Source organism: Cryptomeria japonica, chromosome 3 (assembly GCF_030272615.1).
Source record: "Cryptomeria japonica chromosome 3, Sugi_1.0, whole genome shotgun sequence".
NCBI classification, from domain to species: Eukaryota; Viridiplantae; Streptophyta; class Pinopsida; order Cupressales; family Cupressaceae; genus Cryptomeria; species Cryptomeria japonica.
Window position 1 is genome coordinate 113,754,058 of NC_081407.1, and position 17,547 is coordinate 113,771,604.

Consider the following 17,547-nt stretch of genomic DNA (forward strand, 5'->3'; position numbering starts at 1 on the left):
AATAAAAAATCACTAACAAACTAAACCATAGATAAAGCCAGCAACACAAAACACAAAAGAATTAGCGAAATCGACCAACCACTAAAGGCATAAAGAGATGGCCTCCTAGACAGAGCATTACCTATTGGCCCAGTTTTCTGTTGTGTCAAAAGACTGATTTGTCAACGTCTAATACAAACTATAGAGATATGGATCGCATGGGAGGTGGTTAGTCCCTTGTCATGAATCCTGAGGGGAGCACTGACCATTTTGCCAACAATCCCCCCCTCAGCATTACCCGAGGGGATTCGAACCCGTGACCCAATGCTCTGATACCATTTGTTGGCCCAGTTTTCCATTGCATCAAAAGACCGATCTGTCAACGTCCGATACAAACTGTAGAGATATGGATCACATGGGAGGTGGTTAGTCCCTTGTCATGAATCCCGAGGGGAGTGCTGACCATTTTGCCAGCATTACCTTCCTACCAATCCTTACATAAACTAAGAACTTAGTGGAGACAAAACATGTTACCTACATAAGGATTTCCTTCGATCAATCTCATCCTGTATGGCTTTGAGGGAAGCTGAATTTTTCACCACCATTTCTTGGCTTTGTTTGTCCATTTCCTCAATTTTTCCCATCAGGAGCTCCTTGTTCTCTTTCAGTTCTAGAACAATCTTGTTCTCTATTTCCTATGTCACCTTCTCAAAAAGTTCATACAATCTCCCCTCAAATTTCTCCTAGTTCTCCAACTTCTTAGGCATATCACTTGCTACTTCCAAAACACGTTGATATTTGAAATCCATAACCCACTTGTCCCTACCTAAGCTACCACTTCAAGACTATTTATTTTTCTGATTGCCACATCAAACTAAGAGAGGAGCCATTTGATAACCATTTCATGTCTCTCCACATTCTCCTCCAATTTTAAAATTGTAGCCTTAGCCTCTATGAGAGGATTCTTAGGGTTAGAGGCCTCTTGATTATGGGGAGATGAGGCCACATCCTTAGATGCGGTTGGAGACCAGTCAGATTCTAAATCAAAAGAAGATTCATAGTCCTCAACCTCCTCTTCCTCACTAGACTCTAACACCTCCACTTTCTTGTGGGGTAGGGTAGAAGAGGGCGTTTTCTTTTCCTCTCTACCAGGGTTAAAACATGTGGGAATGAGTTTGGCCTTAGAGGAGGAGCCAATAGCTGAGGTAGTTTTATCCATAGGGGCCCCAAAAATACCAATCACCAAATTTGGGTCGAGCAGGGGAATATAGGGATTAGAAGGGGACCCACCTGAAGGGGTCAAAGAAAGATGAAAACTATATAGCCTAAGGATTAAATCTTGATGAAGGGGTAGACAGCTCTTTGACTTAGCTCTAGCAATAGATTAGGTTAAAGATGAGTAGACCCAGAAAACAAAGTTCACGTGGATTCCATACCTTAGGTGATTTAACATGGGGAAAATCTAAATGTGAAACATTTTAAAATGAACATTGAGGGTGAAGAATTTCATCAAAAGAAGGGTCACATCCTTCCAATTTCTAGGGAGCTCTTCTCTGTGGTATCCACTTTGCAACCTTGACACACCTTTTCTCTCCTTGAAGAATCACTTGAATTCTTTCTTATATGAACCCTTCAATTTTTTGGGAAAAGTAATGCCATAGCTTTGGTTTGCACCTGAATTCCTTAGAGTTATCGAAATCCACATAGATTAGGTCCCCCCCATATCCACCACCATGAGATTCATGACATAAACTAGGTGTGTGAAACAAAAACTAGCAGTTTAGGTATCACAATACTTACAAGGATAAATATTATGTATACTACGATGTTGAAGCAGTCCAGAGGAACCAAATACCACATTGCTAGTTTTTATATATTTGTTTTATGAGTATTTGATAGTTACCCAGGCACTTAAAAGAGATGGTTTTCTAAATTCATATTTGATATAGTAAAATTGAATTGAATATAATATATTAATATATGCTCATTTGTGTCTCTTACAAATATAAATTCTATTATTTTTTTTTGTGAATATATCTTAGATCCTACAATTGTATTAGAGCTTCATAGTTGAAATCATCAAAGGTGAGTGAAGTATTGTGATATTGAGTAAAATGATTCTTAGTATTCATAAAAGGGTAAAATGAAGATATGTCTATTATCGTGCAATATTTTAAAATTGAAAAGATGATAAAAGGATAGCATATTTATTTTTACTATTGATATTGCTTTCAATGTGAGAAGATCTATTGATGGAAAAAACATATTCAGTCAAATATTACATACTAAATTTACGATCTATATTACAATATGTATTTGACTCCTTAAAGAAAAAAGATTTATATTTTATAGTTATTGATATCTCATGAGTTACTTTTAATCCATAGTAACCTTTCTATTCTCTTTATGCTTACTAGTGGTGATCAAATTACATGAATCACGTTTATCAAAGTTTGTTATGTGGAACCTATTAAAACCTTAGATCTAGATGAAAACAAAATTTAATTTTACTTTACCACAGACACATGAATAAAAAGCTATTATCTAATGAATGGTCTACATGGAGAGTTTGTATTTTTGTACCAATAATTCTTTCTTTCACCCTGGGATCAAAGATGATTATTTTAATAATCTACACATCTCCTATGAATCAATATTGTATTATAAGGCATAATGTGTGGTGAAAGATAACGCAGAAGAGATCAGGAATGGAGGAATATTTTTCCTTCTATTGGATATCATTACAGGCAGGAAGGATAGTCCCGTAGGCTATAGGAATTGGATTTTGGGTGACACTGTATATAGATAAATGATAATTATATAGGTATATTCACTTACCTCTTTAGCTATTTTGACAATCATCATTATTAATCATTTACTTTAGGCTTAAGCCTATTTATTATTTGGGTGACCTCCAAAGGATATTTCTATACTTGTATATGTATCTTAAATATTTGTATATAAAATATTTTCAAATATATTGTCTAGAGGTGCCTCTGTTTTTTATATATATATAGAGTATTTTAGATAGATATTTTTAATATTATATATTAATTTAGAATAAATTACTATAATATATTATTTTCTCATTTCCACCAATATGAATTAATTGAAATCAAAATTTGTATAATTATTTATAATATTTTTGTTAGCTTAAATGAAAATATTTTCTTTTACCATATTATTATAAAGGTTCATCTCATAGATGAATAAAAAATATATAAAAAATATTATGTATTTTAACTTTTATAACTATTTTAGTATATATATTAATTATCAAGAGTAATATCATAAATCGTAAAAAATGAAATACAACTTTTCAAAAGGTTCAAAGAAAATAAATTATTTATTTTAAATTTTACTTAAAGATTTATTTTCATTTTTTTTAATAAGAATACCATTTTGATATCTATTTGAGCTATTAAATCAATAGATTAAAATAATACACTATCCAATTTAATATTTAATTATGAACTATTTTCTTTTTGACATCATTTACTTCATTTTAATAAATTGAATGGAAACAAATTGTTTACTTTGACTTTTTCTTAACTTTTTTAATTTATGTAGAATAATAAAATAAATAATATATGTAAACAATTATAAAATAATTAAAAAATATTATTTTTCCACATACCAATTATTGTATTTTAGGTTAATGGTGGTGAATTGAAACACTATTATAATCCAACCTTTGTTAAAAAAAATTTTTAGAAGAATGTATAATTAATTTAATTTTTTCATGGGATAAATAAAATAGAAACACATTATTCAATAGTATATAAAACATGTTGATTTTGATTTTAAAAAACATTAAAAGAACTATAAATTATTAATAAAATTATTATTTAAGTAAATACAAACACATTCAATGATGTATTTTCAATATATAAATCTTATATGTATATTTTTCTAAGAATAATAAATGAATAAAAAAATAACTTTTTCAAATTATTGTCTTGTTTCTATTCTATAGAAAATAACTATAAGGTATTTTATATGTAACCATTCAATCCATGCAATCATTAATATGAATGAGAGTTTTAGCTTACCCTAAAATTCTTTCCAAAGAGTGATTGTTAAAAATCTAAATCAATCATTCAAAATGATATTTTCAAAGAAGGATTGTTAAAAAACTAAAGTAATAATTCAAAAATATTTTTCGAAGAAGGGTTGTTAAACATCTAAATCAATAATTCAAAAATATTTTTCAAAGAAGGGTTGTTAAAAATCTAAACCAATCATTCAAAATGATATTTTCAAAGAAGGGTTGTTAAACATCTAAATCAATCATTCAAAATGATATTTTCAAAGAAGGGTTGTTAAACATCTAAATCAATAATTCAAAAATATTTTTCAAAGAAGGGTTGTTAAAAATCTAAATCAATCATTCAAAATGATATTTTCAAAGAAGGGTTGTTAAAAATGTAAATCGATAATTCAAAAATATTTTTCAAAGAAGGTTTGTTAAAAATCAAAATCAATAATTCAAAAAAATATTTTGGAAGAAAAGTTGTTAAAACTCTAAATTTAATAATTGTCAATGTTTCTACTTTCTTCACGATATTCCACTCTGAAGATTACAACTTTATAGATGAACCTATTAATCTTTAGAACAACATAAAAAATTATTGGTAAAGATTATTCTTCTTCAAACTATTATGAAATATCAATCTTCCTTAAAACATAAAGTATTATCATAAAAAAATCTTAAAATTTTTTTTTCTTTTAAATTGAACTTCTCTAAATATAAAAAACTATTTAAAAGTCTTCTTAAAATATTGATATTATTCATAATATATAATTTTTATTAATTTTTTTAATAAATTATTAATAATATGAAAGATAAATTGAAAAAATAAAAATAAAAAATCTAAATCCATAATTACCAATCTTTTAGCATTTCTTACACATCCAAGATTAGACTTATAATAAAAAAAATTTAATCATTTAATAAATTATTAATAATATGAAAGATAAATTGAAAATAAAAAAAATAAAAAATCTAAATCCATAATTACCAATCTTTTAGCATTTCTTACACATCCAAGATTAGAATTATAATAATAAAAATTTAATCATGACTATTAATAAAATTACGTATACTAATTTATCTAAATCACACTTTGAAAAGACCTTGTAGATTATATCTCACGCTAAAGACTTTGGTTGGCATTGAAATTTGTATGGAGGGAAGTCAATGGGTGTCTTTATCTTAGCTAAACTTTCCCGGAAGAAACCTAGAGGCGTGTCAAATGTATACAAATTTAATTTTCCACGCTTTCTGAAGACTTGAAAATTATGAGCGCAAGTGAAGACAATTTTCATCTTAACACTTTTTCACTTTCATTACAAGTGGCCCCTATTACCTATGACTTGACTCGACCTTATTTTGGTTCGTTATTTCATAATCATTTAATCTTGATTTAGTTACGTATTTTATAAATTAGTATACATATTTTAAATCTCTATATAAAACATGTTAAGATCTATACTAATCTTAAATGATTAAATTAAAATTTATTATATATAACAGATCTAAGTATGTCAAGATCAATTTCAATCATCATCTTTTAGATAGTATGTATTATAATCTATAATTTTATCATTAAAATTAATATAAATTAATCTTGTTAGAAATTTGTAAAATTGTGTGAATTCATTTAATTAATCTTAAGAGAATTTTGAAGGAGTATTTAGAAGCATCGGGGCAAGTAGTTAATCGAGAGAAATTGAAGATCTTCCTTTTCTTTGTCCCTCCCCCGATTGAAAGAGAAATTTTGGTATCTCTAGGATTTAAAACAAGTGAACTTCTTTGCTAATATCTTGGCCTCTGTCTAGATAAAGGATTGAGAACTACGAAAACTTGGGATCCAATTACTGAAAATTTGGATTGGAGACTAGAATCTTGAAAAACAAGATGATTATCTTGCGCAGGTAGAATAATTATGCTAAAAGCAGTTTTAGCAGCAATTCCTATTTATTTGTTATCTTGCCTACCATTAGCTATAGGAGCAAATAAAAAGTGCAAATTTAAATGAGATCACTCTTTTGGATAGGACAATTGAAAAAAATTGCTCCCAACTATTGCTTGGGAAAAAATACGTAGACCAACCTCAATAGAGGGAGTTGGAGTAAGGAATCAATTGTAGTAGAATTTGGCTCTAGGAGCCAAATTAATATGGAAAATCTTCAATGAGTCCAATTTGAAATGGGTTAGATTAATTAAAGGAAAATATCTCAATGACCTGAGCCCAATTGGAATCTTTAGGGAATCAAATCCTCATAACAGATCAAGGGTGTGGAATTTTGTGTTGAAATGCAGACCACTCATTATTGAATAGATCTCATGGGGTGTAGAAGATTGTAGAAAGGAATTGTTTTGGGTGGATTCATGGGGCGATTTTCTAGCTATCAACAAGTTGATGGACACTTCCAACATTAGAACATATTCTGAGAAAATATGAGGCCCTTTTATTTGTGACTATGTGACAAGTGGTAATGTTGATTTATGTTTAGGACGACAATGTAGTTTTTTTAAAGATCTTCCCATTCTTAGAGATGGCATCACTCTTTTGAAAGAGACTCTTAAGAATAGGACATTATCTTTCAAAACTAGAGAAAATAAAATCATATGGGTTGGAGCTACATCAAGCAATTACAACTCAAAAGATGGCTATAGAGCATTGCTTTCAAAACAACAATTTCTCAAAACATAAATTCCCATTAACGTGTGCTGGAATAAGACGTGTTCTCCAAAACTAGGTAGTTTTCCTTGGGTTGCTATTCAGGGTAGGATCATAACTACATAGTGGTTTAGAAATTTAGGTTTTGAAAGACCTCCAATTTATAAATTATGTGACCATAGTGAATAATCGGTCAATCACATTATGTTGAACTGCCCATATGCTCAAAAATGTTGGCAATGGATATGTGTGAAATTAGGATGGTTTACAACACTTCCTAATGATATTATTAGCATGTTTCAAGGTTGGACTAAGCTGTATGGGCCTCAAGCCTCTTTGACCCTTTATGGATTGCTTCTCCCTCCCTTTTGATTTGGGATCTTTGGAAAGAGAGAAATGACAAGTTGTTTCTGTAAACACCTAAAATTGTCTTGTCTAATTAAATAAATATTTTTTATTTATTTAATTATTTTATCCTAAGTCTTCTATTAATTAAATAAATCTTTATTTATTTAATTAATTCATTTATCCTTTTCTAGCCTTTTTCCTCATTTAAATAAATACTTTTATTTATTTAAATTGTCCTTTTCCTAAATTAAATAAATACTTTTATTTATTTAATTTATCCCACTTCTTCTATTATTTAGATAAATCTTTATTTATTTAATTAATTCATTACCCTTTTCTACCCATGACACGTGTCATTAATCTCTTAATTCCTACACTACCTACCCTCTCATTATTTTCTTATTTCTTTTACCTACCCTCTAATCCTAGCCGACCATCTACCTTTTACACCTCTTAATATTATCCCTCCATTGTTTACAGTGTCTTGTATATAAGGAGATGCTTCTTTCATTATCGATCCTCCTACGCATTCTAATCTCCCAAGCATTTTTATCAATCTTATGCAATCAAGCCTTTTTGCGATCAAGCTATCAACCAAATTTCCGTTCTTTATTGAGCTCTTGTGCACACATAAAATCTGAGAGCAAACATATCAAGCAAGATAAATGGAGATAGGAAGAATGGAGATTCAAACCCTAGTGGACATGTGATGGTATAATCTATGTGATTTTGTTGATTTGCATTGTCTTACGTAATCTTCATATATTATGGTGGATCTTTGTTGTTGTTAGGCTAGGGTTTTGTAGTTGAATTCATTTAGTCTTTCAATATTGTTGTTTCCATTATCCACTTTTCACCATACACAGTTTCAAGATAAGAAAATAAGTTGGGAATCTCTAACAAATAAAATTGAGGTAGCCATTGTGGAGGTTATAAATAGTAGAATTTCCAATTTTGGATTTAAGAATGTTTTCTTTACCAGTTGGGATGATAGTGTAAAAGGAAGATGGTTTGGTTTGCAGATTCCCCCTTTTTGTTGGGGCTAGAGGTCAAAACAACAAATTTGATAGAGAAAAATGTAAATGGTTTCCCTTGAAGGTAGGGTGGGTAAAGCTTAATTTTGATGGGGTGCCTAGAGGAAACCTTGGTGCTTCAGGGAGTAGATGTGTTATCCATTCTTCTAATGTAAATGTATTACAAAGAATGCCCAAATCTCTAGAACAGGATACAAATAATGTTGCAGAATTCAAAGTACTCAATGAAGGACTCCTCTTATGTACAAAACTAAACTTTCAAAAGGTGGAAATCAAGGGTGGTTTGGCATTAGTCATTAATTCTCTTAGAACCAGGAAAATATTGAAATGGAGATTAAACTCAAATTTGGGAAGAGCTCTTGAGATTCTAGAGTTATTTAGGGCAACCACTTTTAATCATAAATACAAGGAATCTAATGGTATAGTAGATGCAATGGCTAATCTCAGAGCAAATGGGGTGTATATTAAGTAGGTGGATGTTGCTTTCTTGACTACACTTTTACTGATAGTGTTTCATTTTCAGTTAGATTAACTTCAAGTTATAAGCATCCAAGACTTGAAGAAATTATTTTCAAATAATATTGGTGGGAACTTGGGATTCAAAAATTATAAAGTAGATTTTTTGTCTAGCTTCCTTTCATGTTGGCTGAGGTGGAAGGTCTACATAGTGCTTTCGAAATGACTAAAACAATATTTTATGGTTCTTACTTGGATGTGGTGGACCATCATTACCTGAGGTCTTTTATTATGCAAGTTGGCTTTATGGTCCTATTCCCCAAGCAGTGACAGTTGTGAGTTGGATCACCTCCCCATCAATGGATCAAAATGCACGGTTGCATGCTTCTAGATTGGAAATAGAGATTTTGGAAGTGTGATAGAATGGGAGTACCCTTCTCAATAACTACACTCTAAAGAATCTTCCTAAACAAGCTACTTAAAAGAATAATTTAATAAATTGCATATGGGTTTCACACTTATGTGCTACATTTCAACTCTCTTAGAGCTCTCTATAGACATGGGCAATAATATTAGCTTGGTTGCTAGCAAGAGACAAATGACATTTCTAGGGGCCATTTCTAAGAAGAGGTTGAAAGAAAACACAAATTTTACTCATGAATTGTTTATCAACGCCCTCATCTTCCCATTTTAATCATTACTAATCAAGAACTATGGGAAGTGAGGAAGCTAGTAATTAGGATCACCATTGATTTTATGAAGCGGCTAATAGGATTTGTGAAAAATGGCTTGTTGGTTGATCTAATTGGTGATGTAGTGAATGACCAGGAATAAAGGGTGAGAGATTACAAAATTCTAATGGGCCGCCATGAGGATGGTGACTTCTCATCCAACAATGATAGTTTGGAGTTAGAATAGATGGATGCTACTCTAGTCTTGCTCACCTGTGAAAGTTGCGCTGGTATTGGGTATGGATGAAATTTTGGATGTAAATCTTTAGCTTTTCTCTTGTTTTAAATGAGTTTGTTTAGCATAATTGGTTCTATTTCTACTATATTTTAATCTAGGGTGTTGTCTCCCCACCTTTTTTTGTAAAATACAATTTCCAATCTCTTATATTCTGGGCAATGATGGTTGAGCTTCAAGCTCATTTTGTTTCTAGATTAGTCTTTAGGGTGGTGTAGAGTAGACTTGTAGGGGTTGTTATCTGGACTAGTATGAGTTTGTCGTATTTTTCTTTTTGATAGATCTTTGTAGTTGTTCGAGAAGGCATACATTATGAAATCCTTAGACATGTCAGGATTGGAAAGGATTGGGGTTGATGAAATGGCATCTTTTATCTTCTTGAACACCTCTTTTTCTTCAGGGGTCCACTTAAATTGCATGTATTTCTTGAGCATAAGTGTGCTAGGACATACCATCCCGATGAAATCAGAGATGAAATGACTAACAAAATTAACCTTGCCCAAGAACGATTAGAAACCTTTCTTTTTGACAGAAAGAGGAAGCTCTTTTATTTCTTTCACATGATCAAGATTAATTGTAACTCCTTCTTTGGACACTACATTCCCCAGCAATTTCCCTTGTGGGACCCCAAAAATACATTTCTTTGGGTTCAAGGAGATACCAATTCTAGGAACTTTTGGAAGACTAGCTTGAGATGATCAAAGTGATCCTCTTTGTGTTTTGAGAATACAGTCAAATCATCTAAGTAGATAAGGATGATTTTGTTTATCAACTCCTTAAAAGACAAATCCATGGCCCTGTGAAAGGTCACACTAGCATTTGACAATCCAAACGACATCTTTTGGTAGGGAAACCTTCCCCACTTGGTGGTTGACGTGGTCTTATGTTGATCTTTTGGCTTGACTATCACTTGGTTATAGCTTGAGAATCCATCTAACATTAAGAACATTTCAGACCCAGCCACAGTGTGCAACAACTGCTCCATTAGTGGTAGGGGGTAGTGATCTTTCGGGGAGACTTGATTCAAGTCGCAAAAATCTACACAGAGTCGGATACCTCCATTCTTCTTCCCGACGGGTACCAAATTTGATACCCATGTACTGTGCTTAATGGGATAAATAGTTTTGGACTCTATTAACTTTTTCAATTCCTATGTTATGAGAGTAGATCAATCTTTGGATTAACAGGCCTCTATTTTTGTCAGACTGGCTTGGCACCATCAACAAGTTCAATTGTATGCTGGATGATGTTGGGGTTATAACCTTTCAAGTCTTCATATGACCATGAAATCACACCAAGGTATTCATCACAAAAGCGAGTCAACCTTTATTCATCCTTTGTAGAAACATTCTTTTCAACCTTGATATTTCTCCCATTCCCACTGACACTTCAGTGTAGTTACCCTTGTCAGTTGTGAATTTTCTTTTGTCATTTTTGGCATCATCATGATCAAATAGATTCTCAAGGGTGATCAGTCCATTTGGGAGTTCATTGGGTTTCAACTGAATGATTTAATCTCCATAGGCCTCTTTTACCTTAGGCTACATTCAATCTACAAATTCACCGGAGTGCTGGATGATCATGGCAATTTGTTCATCACTTTCAAATACTTGCCAATGGGTGTCGTTGATTCGGGGCTATCTCTTCTTCCTTCTACATCGACATGCCTTTCATTTGAGTGATGAGGGTCACATTGTCCATGCCAGGGGAAGCATAAACTTGTGCATCTGAGGTTACACCTTGACTTCACTGATCTACAATCCATTGTTGCAAATTACCCCTTGGATAGTTTCCTAGAGTGTGAGCATTATTACATTGGAAGCACCAAGAATTGTTGTCGTCAGCCAGATTATTTTGTCCTACAATTAATTCTTTATTGGTACTAGGATGGATGGTTTGCAGCGGATTAGGCATTGGAATTATCTGGCCATTTGTTTGACTCAAGGAAGCTCGGTTGTTTGCATATTGGTTTTGCTGATATGGGGGTTTATTTTCTTTGAAATTTTGCTAGAAATGAGGTCTAGTAGAGGGGATTTGGGATCTTTTTAGGTTAATGATCTCATTAGAAAAATATCTTAGAAAAATTTTCATGTCATTGACTTTAGTAGCTAGATTTGAAGGAGAGGGTATACTGGCTTGTGGGGATCCGGGGTATACGTACATGGATTGAGGTGCAAAAGTGCTAGATGCAACGGGCTCAATAACTTGATTCGATATTTCAGGGAAGACTAGCATGAGTAGTCATGGTTCAAGCTTCCCGACATCAATCAATTTTTTCTCTGCTTGGACTGCCAAATCATATACATATGAGAGAGTAATGCCTCTGAGAGATTGGATCATCACAAATATATCTAAATTGAAAGCCTTAAAATAGAAGACAAATGCCATATCTATAAGTGGACGAGCAGACAAAGGTATCCTCTACCAAGTTCTTTGAAATATCATATTGAAGTCTATGACCGCTTCATGAGGAGCTCTCTTGATAGTAATCAACTGTTGCATAAGAGATGACCTATCTTTCTTATTTGAAAATCTCTCGAAGAAACGATTGCCAAGCTGATCCCAATCAGCTATAGAATTGGGTGCAAGAGATCTGTACCAATCTAAAGCTCTTCCTTTAAAAGATTTGGAAAACAATCTTAGAGCTACATTCTGCTCTATAACATTATGGATCGTGCTAACACCAGCCACATCTTGTAGGTGTTCCCTTGGGGTTTTGAAATCTTTTCCCGTGAATTTAGGGATGGCTTTCAGTGTAGAGGTAGGAATAGGGCTCCATGTTGCTGGTGGAGCGAGAGGAATAAGGGGTCTGTTGCTATTACAAGTCACAAAATTCCGAGGAGGAACTTGAGCCATCGCTACGGGAACGTATACAACATGAATAAAAGGTGAATTCTAAGAAGAGGCAGTTGTGGACGACTGGACGGTTACAAAGGGTGGCAAAAGTAAATTGGGATTTGAAATTGTTTGACTCCTGGTAACAGGTCTGTGGTTCATAAACCTTCTTATTATTCTCATTATTGATCATTTTTTCAAGAAATGATCTATTAATAAAATATTTGTATTCCCCTTCCCCTTCACTTTTTCTTGAAATATTCCATCCAATCTCATTCTTTACGAAGGTTGTGTAGTGAATGTATATGGATTTATTCTTAATTTTCTTTTGTTGTTTCTTGTAGAAACCCTTAATTTACATATCATATTATAATACCTCCATCAATAGCTTTAAAAAATAAATTGAAAACTAAGTTCAACTTTCTATTTTCAATTTAATTTTTATTTTTGGATGGGAAAGTATAAAAGGAGGTCTACCCCTCTCATTTTGGGGGACATTTGAATCCACACACATGAAATTGAATCTGACATCAAGCAATCAAGTATTCAAGTTCAGGTGGTCAAGCAATCAACCTTTCCTCAAGCATTGGAGTAGAGATAAGGTCAAGATTCATGTATTGGAGTTGACATTTATGTTCTATGTTGTTGAAGACTTCATGAAACCCTAATCCTATATGGAGACAAACAAAACTTTACAAGGAGGTATAACATTTGTGTTTCAGTAATTTTTCAACATCTCCCTCAAAAGAAGAATCCTTCCATTACTATAATTCAATCATATTTAATTTATATTTCATGGTTAATTCCAAAACCAAAATTTGACCTAAGACAAACCCCTATTCCCAACTTATTTCCCTTCCTGAGTGTGTGCAGAAGCAGGTACAAAGTTGCAATCTTTAGAATCAACAACATTTACAGAGATGAAGAGATTTCCATTAGAGTGTGAAAAGTTTGGGGGACTAGGATGACCACCATCCTGGTCCCGAAAAACCAAGAACTCCTTCTAGGAATAGATCCATATCCATTTACATTACTTAGATCTAGGTTCACGACTCGATCCAGCGATTGCAGCTCACTGTTTGCATATTTTTACTTCAATTTCCAACACTTTAACCCTAATTTTAGCAAATTCAATAATCCAATTAAATTCAAGGGAAAGAAGAGGCATTTAAACCCCTTGGAATTAGATTAGTATCTAGATATGTTAGGCTCAGATCTATCTAATTCCTATATTTCCCTAATGTTATGGTCAAGTAAAAATTAGTGGTTTTCACACATCTAATAGTGGAAACCCTATTTTTTCACCATAAACAAGTAGTAAGCATGATTCCACATTAAAATATATCACACAACCATTTATCTTTTCTTAAGATATTTTTATTGTTCCAGTTAATGAAAGGTGTGATAGGTTTGTACCATTACAAAGTATTACATAACCAAAGAAAAGTGCCACCTAGGGTACATGAGAGGGGCACACCTAGCAAAAAATAGACCCAACAAATAAAGATTGATAAAAAATCACTAACAAATTAAACCATAGATAAAGCCAGCAACACAAAACACAAAAAAATTAGCAAAACCGACCAACCACTAAAGGCATAAAGAGATAGCCTACTAGACAGAGGCATTACCTTCCTACCAATCCTTACATAAACTAAGAACTTAGTGGAGACAAAACATGTTACCGACATAAGGATTTCCTTCGATCAATCTCATCCTGTATGGCTTTGAGGGAAGCTGAATTTTTCACCATCATTTCTTGGCTTTGTTTGTCCATTTCCTCAATTTTTCCCATCAAGAGCTCCTTGTTCTCTTTCAGTTCTAGAACAATCTTGTTCTCTTTTTCCTATATCACCTTCTCAAAAAGCTCATACAATCTCCCCTCAAATTTCTCCTAGTTCTCCAACTTTTTAGTCATATCACTTGCTACTTTCAAAACACATTGATATTTGAAATCCATAACACACTTGTCCCTGTCTAAGCTACCACTTCAAGACTATTTATTTTTTTGATTGCCACATCAAACTAAGAGAGGAGCCATTTGATAACCATTTCATGTCTCTCCACATTCTCCTCCAGTTTTAAAATTGTAGCCTTAGCCTCTATGAGAGGCTTCTTAGGGTTAGAGGCCTCTTGATTATGGGGAGATGGGGCCACCTCCTCAGATGCGATTGGAGACCATTCAAATTCTAAATGAAAAGAAGATTCATAGTCCTCAACCTCCACTTCCTCACTAGACTCCAACACCTCCACTTTCTTTGGGGGTGGGGTAGAAGAGGGCTTTTTCTTTTCCTCTCTACCAAGGTTAAAACATGTGGGAATGAGTTTGGGCTTAGAGGAGAAGCCAATAGCGGAGGTAGTTTTATCCATAGGGGCCCCAAAAATATCAATCACCAAATTTGGGTCGAGCAAGGGAATATAGGGATTAGAAGGGGACCCACTTGAAGGGGTCAAAGAATAATTGAAACTATATAGCCTAAGGATTAAATCTTGATGATGGGGTAGACAATTCTTTGACTTAGCTCTAGCAATAGATTGGGTTAAAGATGAGTAGACCCAGAAAACAAAGTTCACGTGGATTCCATACCTTAGGTGATTTTAACATGGGGAAAATCTAAATATGAAACATTTTAAAATGACCATTGAAGGTGAATAATTTCATCAAAAGAAGGGTCGCATCCTTCCAATTTCTAGGGAGCTCTTCTATGTGGTATCCACTTTGCAACCTTGACACACCTTTTCTCTCCTTGAAGAATCACTTGAATTCTTCCTTATATGAACCCTTCAATTTTTTGGGAAAATTAATGGCATAGCTTTGGTTTGCACCTGAATTCCTCAGAGTTATCGAATTCCACTTAGATTAGGTCCCCCTCATATCCACCACCATGAGATTCATGACATAAACTAGGTGGGTGAAACAAAAACTAGCAGTTTAGGTATCACAATACTTACGAGGATAAATAACACTATTCTGTTCCAAACTCTATTGTGTATACTACGATGTTGAAGCAGTCTAGAGGAACCAAATACCACATTGCTAGTTTTTATATATTTGTTTTATGAGTATTTGATAGTTACCCAAGCACTTAAAAGAGATGGTTTTTTTAATTCATATTTGGTATAGTAAAATTGAATTGAATATAATATATTAATATATGCTCATTTGTGTCTCTTACAAATATAAATTTCTATTATTTTTTTTCGTGTATTTATCTTAGATCCTACAATTGTATTAGAGCTTCATAGTTGAAATCATCAAAGGTGAGTGAAGTATTGTGATATTGAGTAAAATGACTCTTGGTATTCATCAAATTATCATCTAGAAAAGCAAGATATGTCTATTATTGTGCAATATTTTAAAATTGAAAAGATGATAAAAGGGTAGCATATTTATTTTTTCTATTGATATTGCTTTCAATGTGAGAAGATCTATTGATGGAAAAAACATATTCAGTCAAATATTACATACTAAATTTACGATCTATATTACAATATCTATTTGGCTTCTTAAAGAAAAAAAATGTATATTTTGTAGTTATTGATATCTCATGAGTTACTTTTAATCCATAATAACCTTTCTATTCTCTCTATGCTTACTAGTGGTGATCAAATTACATGAATCATGTTTATCGAAATTTGTTATGTGAAACCTATTCTATTCAATCTTTTATCAAAATGGAAAACCTTAGATCTAGATGAAAACAAAATTTAATTTTACTTTACCACAGGCGCATGAATAAAAAGCTATTATCTAATGAATGGTCTACATGGAGAGTTTGTATTTTTGTACTAATAATTCTTTCTTTCACCCTGGGATCAAATATGCTTATTTCAATAATCTACACATCTCCTATGAATCAATATTATATTCTAAGGCATAATGTGTGGTGAAAGATAATGCAGAAGAGATCAGGAATGGAGGAATATTTTTCCTTCTATTGGATATCATTACGGGCAGGAAGGATAGTCCCATAGGCTATAGGAGCCTATTTATTATTTGGGTGACCTCCAAAGGATATTTCTATACTTGTACACGTATCTTAAACATTTGTATATTAAAAATTTTCAAATATATTGTCTAGAAGTGCCTTGTTTTATATATATATATATATATATATATATATATATATATATATATATATATATATATATATATATATATATATATATATATATATATATATCTATATATATATATATATCTATATATATATATATATATATATATTAATATTAATTTAGAATAAATTACTATAATATATTATTTTCTCATTTCCACCAATATGAATTAATTGAAATCAAAATTTGTATAATTATTTATAATATTTTTGTTAGCTTAAATTAATATAGAAAATATTTTCCTTTACCCTATTACAAAGGTTCATCTCATAGATGAATAAAAAATATTATGTATTTTAACTTTTATAACTATTTTAGCATATATATTAATTATCAAGAGTAATATCATAAATCATAAAAAATGAAATACAACTTTTCAAAAGGTTCAAAGAAAATAAATTATTTATTTTAAATTTTACTTAAAGATTTATTTTAGTTATTTTTATAAGAATACCATTTTGATATCTATTTGAGCTATTAAATCAATAGATTAAAATAATACACTACCCAATTTGACCCGAGCTTTACATTGTATTTTTAGCAACAATAACAGATTTCATAGCTTCTCTGTGGAGTATATCTTCTTTGTGTTTGATTAGAGATCCCGTGCTTACGATGTACTTGGATCCATATGCGGCTCTCGTTTATGGTGGCTCTTGTTTTTGGTTGAGCCTGGTTGTTCTGTTTCATGGTTGGGGTTTGTTCTTTTTACTTTTTTTATTAATTTATCAAGATTAAAGTGCAATGGGCGCGTCAAGAAGGATATATCTCGACTTATTCTATATATATTATTAAATATATATAAGCTAGTTTTAGTTTTTTTTATAAGAATACCATTTTGATATCTATTTGAGCTATTAAATCAATAGATTAAAATAATACACTACCCAATTTAATATTTAATTACGAACTATTTTCTTTTGACATCATTTACTTCATTTTAATAAATTGAATGGAAACAAATTGTTTACTTTGACTTTTTCTTAAGTTTTTTAATTTATCTAGAATAATAAAATAAATAATATATGCAAACAATTATAAAATAATAAAAAAATATTATTTTTCCACATACCAATTATTGTATCAGTAATATTATGCTTATTTTAAAATTTTAATAATTTGAC